Genomic DNA, 8,513 nt, shown 5'->3' with positions numbered 1-8,513 from the left:
GCGGATATCTAGCGATCAGACCATGTGAGGGAACGAGAGTACAAATACGGCCGCTCGGGCGCCAGCTCCGGCACAGGCAGCGGCGCCCCCGGTGCCTCGAGGGCGCGAGGGTCGCCCCGCCTCGGAGAGCCCTGGACCAGCCTCCCCACGGACTCCGGGCAGGTGGGTCTGCTCGCCGGGCTGCGGATCCGCGCCGCGCACCCCATCCGGCGGGGCCTCTCCGGGCGCGGGCGCGGGCGGGCGTGCGCCGCGCGGGGGGCTCCTCGGCGGGAGGACGGGCGGGGACGGGGCGAGCGCCGAGGCGACTGCGGGCTCCGGAGGGCTCCTTTGTCTAGGGCTCGCGGAGGCTGTTCCGATGGCCTGGGGACCAGAGCGAGACCCTGAGAAGACGGGCTGGGGCTAAGCGCTGCTCTGCGCGTGGGGAAAAGTTGCTCTAGTTTCAACTCGCGCCTGCGGTTCGGTCCTCGCTTACCGCCGTGCGCGCAGGTGGCTTTGCGCGAAGGCATGTCTGCAGGGAGGGCTGCTTGACAGAAATGCCCGAGAGCTAGAGAAATCTCTGAACCGACTCTGAAGTGGGACGAGTCTCCGTGCGCCTGGGTGGTTGTCGCTGGCAGAGCCGGTGCGCGCTCAGCCCTCTCACGGGCCATTCAGAATTTATGGGAAACTCCAACTCCAACGCGCTGTTTGACACGGTTCAACTGTGTAACCGTCAATTGCTAAAGAAAATGTGTACATTTAAGTATGTCTTTGAAAACACTCTCCGGAGCTGAAGAACCCAAAGGAGCACGTTTCCTTCTGCACTGGGTCTTTTGCATGAAGGATGTCTTGTTCCGTTGGGGTTCTGAAGAATTTGAGAGGGGTGGAATTTCTAAGAGTCAGACATTACAAACGCTTGTGTGTGTGTATTTTTATGATCAGTTTTGTCCAGAAAAATGAACCAGGTCAGTGGATTATTTATGAGCCTGCTAGCTCTCATCATGGTAAGACTAGATCAAATATTTAATGTGTTTTGCCTTCAGTTACATAGGAAAAACGTCTAAGAAAGCAACATTGGGATTTACGTTTAATGACACGGGCGGGCACTATGGGTGGCATTAGCGTTTGGGTTTTGAGCAGTGGAGGGAAACACACAGCTTTCACTCTGTCCCATTCCTTGCTTTTGCGTGGTGCCACTGATGCCCAAAGGTGGTTTTCCTGCCACAGACTGGGGTGGGGGTGAGGAGAGCCAGGTTCTGATGCGGCTGGTGCAAACTGAGCAAGCCATTTTTGTGCATAGGCTTCTCTTTTTTTCACTGAACTTGAACAAGAGCAGACTGAGGCTGCTTCACGATTAACCGGAAGGCCCCTCAGCACGCCAGTGATCCGTGCGGGCCATTCAGGAATCTAAGAGCAGCACAGATACTTAAACCCATTTCTTCGGGGCTCTTGCTTAAGTAACATATACTAAGGGTGGGCAGAGGGGTGAGGGTGGGGACAGAATGATGTTGAAGTTTTAATGGAATCAGCAAAACCTCAAAAATGTCTCTTTGGGGGATTCTGGGAGTTGTCCGAGAATTTTGATGAAACTCGGAGAAGCATGTCCAAGGGTTTCACGAATGGGCGACGTGGCCGTGGGGTGGGGTGCTTGGCTGGAGACGGTCGTCACCGAGGGCAGGCTTGCAGAAACATCCCCGATGTCCCCTTCCGAAGAGAAACGCAGATGATTCCAGAAATTAAGCCAGTAAGGGGCATTTCCTTCTCCTTCGTAGTCATCAAATGGTTTCATTTGAGAGAACAAAGGCAGGGCTGCCTGAAGAAGTTTAATTTCAATTTGGCTTAATGAATCCATAGGATATGGTCATGATTCGACTTTTTTGAAGAAAGATGCCTGTGTGACCAAAGGGAAAATCACGCAGTCATTTCTCCGTCAGAAGGTACCTCACGCCTTAGTCCTTCCCATCGCAGGTCAGCTGCTCAGCTCTAAGTGAGGGGAAGGGGGGGCCCTGCGTAACATGATGTCTGAGTCCCCGCCGCTCCTTCTGTGACTGTGCCCCTAATCTCTCTGCTTTAAGCAAACACGACTTGAAATGATGCTGCAAAATGCCTGAGCGCTGGGGCTCTACCCAGATGTTGCCATCAAATCAGGGTCCTCTGGGGACCCCAGACACCACTCGAAGGCAGAGGTTTGCACAAGTCACGTCCTGCGCCTCAACCACCCACAGGCAACAGGAGCCTGAGTCCCCCGTCGCCACATCCTCTTTGCAGCTTGCCCAGGGTGTGGTGCGGTGGAAACGGCCTCCGGGCAGTAAGATTTGGGCTGTGCCCCTTTTCTTCCCAGTCACCGAGCCTTTGCCAATCGCTGTGGTCCTCCGAGGTTGTGGTGTTCCACGTAACAGCAACAGGCTTGGGTGTGGAGTCCAAGATCTGATAAATTCCGCACTTCTCCATTCCTGGGGCAAGTGAGACTTACTCACCCTGCTCCTGGGGGGAATTAGTCTCTGGGCTTAACCTTCTAGTACCCTAAGGAAAGAAAACGGTCATCTTTCTAGGAGGAACCCAGGTGGAAAATAGATGACAGTGGCCTGTAGGAGACACCTGGCAGAGGTGATTTTCCCTGAGCAGAGGGTGACCTGCTTCTCTAGGGTGGGCACAAGACCCACCAGAGGCTGACACAGCCCCCGTCTTTCTAGGCACCGCTCATCGTACTGACTTGGGCCCATTTTCGGAAACGATCTCTGAGTAACGGCTCTGTGCAGGGGCACCCCTCCGCCTGACCGGGGCTGGCTGTCAGGGCATGGGCGGATGAATGCTCATTTACTGGATGTCGATAACATGTTTTTAGACCAAGGGAGTGTGCGCCCAGCCCCGTGTCTATGTGGTGACGAAATGTGTAGAGATGAGGCCAGCACGAGGCAGTTTGCCTTATTTTCTCCTTTCCTTGGGCTCCCCTGGAAGCTGGCAGCAGCTCCCTGGCTCCCACCCAACCTTGGACCAATGGTACTTGTTAGTGGGTATTTAAGCCAAAGGCTTTTTTTTAAAAAGATTTTATTTATTTGAGGGGCTCCTGGGTGGCACAGCGGTTAAGCGTCTGCCTTCGGCTCAGGGCGTGATCCCGGCGTTATGGGATCGAGCCCCACATCAGGCTCCTCTGCTAGGAGCCTGCTTCTTCCTCTCCCACTCCCCCTGCTTGCGTTCCCTCTCTCGCTGGCTCTCTCTATCTCTGTCGAATAAATAAATAAAATCTTTATTAAAAAAAAAGATTTTATTTATTTGAGAGAGAGAGATATCACAAGCAGGGGAGGGGCAGAGGGAGAAGCAGACTCCTCACTGAGCAGGGAACCAGATGCGGGGTCGATCCCAGAACCCCGGGATCATGACCCAAGCCAAAGGCAGACACTTAACCAACTGAGCCACCCAGGAGCCCCTAGGCTTTTTACTTTTAATTAATTTATTTGATTTGATTTTTAAGATCTTATTTCTAAGTAATCCCTACACCCAATGTGGGGCTCGAACTCCCAACCTTGAGATCAAGAGTCACATGCTCCACTGACTGAGCCAGCCAGGTGCCCGTAAACCATAGGCTTTTTAAAAGCTGGGACTGGATATCCCTTCAGCAATCCCCGAATCCCCCTGGACTGCAGAGCGAGAGATGAACCCCAGCAGTGTGGAGACATGGAGGTCATGTCCCAGAACCAGCCCGGTGGCCAGGGCCTCCAGGCACTGACAAGTGGGAGATGGCATGGGGAAGGAATCCTGGGATCCTGAGGTCCAGATCTTTATGCCGTTATTTGAGGTAGGGAGGGAAGAAGTGGGGTGGGGGCGGGGGGGAGGTGGCGACAAGGCCAAGTGGCGGATCTGGGAGAGCCCAGAGCTGGAGGCTGGGAGGCGGGCTGGATTAGAGGGAGCGAGTCAGCCGGCCTGTGCCTTCTTGTGTTTTTGTGTCATTTTTTCTGGGCACATTCAAAGAAAAAAGAACACTTTATTTCCATTACTACCGAGCTGCTGAATGAAGATAAAATAAACACATTTTTTTTCTGTAACTAAGGGACTCCCTCGACAGTAGGAAGGGGCAGAGCTGGAAGGGCTCCAAGTCCCCTGTGGTTTACTGCAATTCATGCGTGGCCATGGTCGTGGCCGTGAGGGCTCAGCCAGGCCTGGGACTTGAATTTCCTGCACCTCTGTTCTTCCCTCTCCCTGGGTGTGTTGTTTTTAAACCCTAATCAAGCTAGCTGGCTCTTTTCCTTGTTTCAGAGGAAAGGAGCTGGGCCGGAGGAAAGGGGAGGGAGGCCCTGCCCCGAGAGAGGAGAGAGGAGAAAGGAGATATGCTATTCTGGGCGAGCCCCGGGCCGCAGGGACGTCTGACTGACTGGAGGTTTCCCAGTGCTCCTAAGACTAGAATGATTTTCCTCCCCCCAGTTTTTTCTTTTAAAACATTTCAACTGAAAAGTCAGAGAAAGGGTCCGGTGAACCTTCCCTCAGAGCCACCAGTCATTACCATGTTGTCATGTTTGTGTGTGCACTGGCTCTAATTTTTGCAAATGTAATATATATAGTTTGATCCATTCTGTATAATATGTGCAACATAATTCATGTAACAGGGATACAATCTATATATAATACAATTTTTTGTTGAACTTCCGAGAGTTTGCGGACATGTAAATACTTCACCTCTTCTCTCCTAAGAACGAGGACATTCACCTACATAAGCAGAGCCCCATTATTATCACATTTGGGACACAGTTTGAGAAACTATTATCAAATATACAAATATCACAGTCTTTACTTCAATTTCCCCCACTCTCTCAATGGTGTCCTCTGTAGCATAGAGGGTTACTTCTGGAGACCGCGGACGCCCAGGGGCCGGAAACCACCTCTTGCCCTCACCTCTGTGCCTCTGAGGCCTGGATCATCATTACTGTGTAACGATGAACTGATTGTCATGAATGTCCCCAAACTGCGTGTGTCACACATGGTAGAGCACATTTCAGAACTTCTCAACCTAAGAGTAGAGGTCCCTTCAAGCAACAGTCCCTAAATTATAAGCATCTTGTGGCCTCCGTGGCCGCAGGCACTCTGCGGCTTGATGACCTCAGGCTTCAGCTCAGCTCCCTGCCCCACCGGAGAAACAGGCCCAGCTTCCCCTTTCCCCTTGCCTCCAGCACTCCCATCGTACTTAATTCCACTTCAAATCCCTTTCTCCCCCTTCCTACTTCTCTCTGTTTTGCTCAGCTGCCACAGATAAATCCACTGTCACTTCCTAACACCCTCTCCCCCCCCCCCCCCCCCCCCCGTCTCCCCCTCTTGGCTCCATTTGTGGGTCTAATCATGTCTGTTTTACACAAAAGTAGTTTTCACGATATACGCCGTATTAAAGAAGAGAACATCTGTGTTTGGAAATGCTGCCACGTTTTCCGATCTTGGTTTCTATTTATGGCATGAATTGCATTACGACAACAATAAAGGAGGGTTTCAAAGGTGTAAGTGACCCTCCTCATCCCGCCTGACCTAACGCATCAACCGTTTGAGTTTCCCGAGTCCTTTCCTGGCCGTGTCCACACAGAAACACAGAGGCTGCAGTTTCGTTTTCAGCAAAACGTTGTGAGTTGTGGGTTTATCACACTGTGGTTCAATGTAATAACAAGTGTGTGTCCTCACCTTCTCCGGCTCTCGGGGGCCTGAGAGGCTCCCCACTTCCTGTCCTCTCCTGAAACTTCGTTTTTCTCAAGAACCAGAAAGAGCGTTAGGCTAGAGAAAGGACGGACGATAGATGCCTCCCAATCAGCCTCATTGTCCCCGTACCCCCTTTCGTCATACCTCACAACGCCGTGTCCCACAGCCCACATTTTAGATGTTTCCCTATTTTCCAGGCAAACTAGGATTCTGTAAGCTGGTGTGGGAGGCTGACTGCCGTTTACAAGATTGATTTCGGTAGGTAGAAAATACATTCCACGTTCCAAACGAGCAACTCACAAATGAACGTTGGAGCACAGACCGCCGATGGGTGTGCCTGCTGGTACTTGTTTCAGTCTAAAAGCACAACCCGGACTCTTCTTTAATCCCAGACATGTCCGTCTTTTGTAGTCCATAGTCCATGAAAATGTTGTGACATTTCTCCCTTCCCCCCACCCCCACCAAGATGCACAGACATCTTCCCAAAGAGTGAGGGGTGGGGAGGGGCCCCTGAGAATGGGACCCCGGGGACGAAAGGGTAGTGCCTCGCCTGAGGCTCAAAACTGCCAGGAGAGCGGCTGGGGCTCCCTGGGCCCCGCACCCAGGGAACCCGAAATAGGACCTCCGTGCTGGCAGCTGTGCAAGTATGTGAGCCCAGGGATATATGAGCCATGGCCCCTGCTGCCGGGGCATCCAGAGCAAACAGACATAAAAGGGTAACTAATAATACGCAATAATCAGTGATGAATGACATATTAGTAATCGTACAGAGTAGAGAGAGGTCATCTTGGGCTGGGGTGAGTGAAGCTTCGTGGAGGGGGGTGGGTGGAAACTTAAGCCAGGCCTCGAAGGACACGGGATAATTTGGGGCAGCAACGGCGTGGGGTAGGGATACACTTGGGTGCGCTCGGTGGCCCACCTGCCCCTGATGACCTGGGGCGCCTGTTAAGCATGCAGCACCCACATGGATCTCTGGGACAGCAGCCCGGGAATCTGCCGGTTACAGCTTTCCCAGTGACCCCAAGGAGAGGAGCTGGTTGAGAGGAACCAGCACAGTCAGGGAGGGCCCGTGGAAGGGGGTGGAGTCGCTTTGCTTCTGGGCCCCGTCCCCCTGACTGGCGTGTAAGCCGGACAGCGGGATGGGCTGCGCACGTGTGGTGGCCCACTGGCCATTGACTCCCTGTCATTTATTGAAGGTTTCCACGTGCTAGCCACTGAGGGAAGCATCCGTCACACCTCATTGCCCACCTCAGCTCTAGGAAGCAGGGGTGTTAATGGTCTGGTTCTACACGCCAGGAAGTGAAAGCTCAGAGAGCCTAAGCAACCTGCCCAAAGTCACATAGCCAGTCGGCGGCGGGTCAGGGGTTCCAGGGCAGATGAGTGAGCCACGAGGTGTGGGCACGACAACAGCTACATGATGCCTCCGGAAGGTGGTTGGTCTAGGCTCAGCCGGCCACGTTCACTAGAGAAGGGCTATCTAGGCCGACTTAGGCCAAACCCATTTCTTTTTATTGACGTCAAGATAAATAATCCGTTGTATATTTGCCCAGCCTCTGCGGCGATGTCAACCACACCACACACGGCTCATCCTCTGTATTCTACACTCTGTGTGCAGAGAAGTTCGAAGCTCCCCTCTCCCAGGCAGGGAAAGTTCTGGACAGAGACCCTTGTCCTTTCTCATCATAACTGCCCCAGCGGCCCTAAGGATTATAAACTGTTTAATCCCTGTCCAAAAACCTGAACTGTCCGACCATCTCACACAAAGAATCCTTTGGTTGGGAAAATGGTATTCATTTCTACCCCTTGTGTCCAAAAACAGACGGATTTCCCCTGCCCTCCCCATTCACACGGTGAAGTCTGTTTTGTTTGAAAGGTGAGTCCCTCTGGGTCCACGTACAAACCACTGTCTTACGCTGCGGGCCACGGTGAGTCAGAACCACTCACATCCCGGCTCCTTCGGGAGAAGCTGAGCAACAGGGACAAGGGAAGTCTTGTCGACTCTGAAGGCACCCTGGGGCTACAAGTGTGAGCTGCAGAAACGTGCTGCGTCAGGCCGGCCGAAAACTCCGTTTACGATGGGATGTGCAACGGGCATCTCGAGCACCACCTGCCCCTCCCTCCTTCAGCATAAGGACTGTGTTCCCACAGTCGGAGCTTGGCCTTGCGCCAGGAACTCCATGCGGGCAGGACGGCGCCTGCCTTGCCTCCGAGAGCCTGGCACGTAGTAGGTATACGGAATGTCTTTGCAGAATTGGCGTTGCTGCGTGGCGGGGGCCGGGCTCAGGGCTCCCCATCAGTGGACACCAGAGCTTTGTCATCGCTCTCGCCCCCCACCCCGGCCGCGGGGGGGCGGGTGTTGGGAACTCCAGACTCCCTCTCGGAAGAGAGAAGGCGAACTGCCACTTGGCCATAGGACCTATAATTAATCTGTTCCCCGTGATACACCCATTGTTCGTGCTGGGTTTGCTGCGGTTTTTGAAAATGAAAACTGAGTGTCCTGAGAAATGAACTCACTTTGATCTCAACAAGTGAAGTCAAAGTACAAACTTTCTATAGTGTTTCTGCTTAGAGCGTGCTGACGGACGTCAAACAGACAAGTCGGGTCACGGACATTTCCAAAGGTCTGGGTGGTTTCATGACTAATCGCTGTAATTACATGCTTGTTCCGATACTGGTTCCCCTGGCTACAGAGAGAGTTTGTGGGACGAGAAATGGAGATTTGATCAGAAGAAGTTTAAATAGAAACAATCCTTTCTCCTGGGGTGGGGGAGGGGAGCGGAGGGACTTAGCCCACCCCCTGGGCTGAGAGGAAGCAGGAGCGAGAACAGAAGCGGGCTGGCAGCGCCCCCCCCCCCCCCCCCCCC

General features: G+C 53.2%; 1 protein-coding gene across 1 annotated transcript in view; it reads left to right on the top strand.

The window, feature by feature from the left end:
* The window catches only part of SLC6A4 (solute carrier family 6 member 4), a 38,609-nt gene continuing 30,096 nt past the window's right edge, over positions 1-8,513 (top strand). Inside the window, exon 1 of the mRNA XM_040641090.1 lies at positions 1-162. The gene's annotated coding sequence lies outside the window, so the exon portion shown is untranslated. The remainder of the gene's footprint in view (positions 163-8,513) is intronic.

Source organism: Ursus maritimus, unplaced genomic scaffold (assembly GCF_017311325.1).
Source record: "Ursus maritimus isolate PB19 unplaced genomic scaffold, ASM1731132v1 scaffold_24, whole genome shotgun sequence".
NCBI lineage: Eukaryota > Metazoa > Chordata > Mammalia > Carnivora > Ursidae > Ursus > Ursus maritimus.
This window is presented reverse-complemented; position numbering and strand designations above follow the sequence as displayed.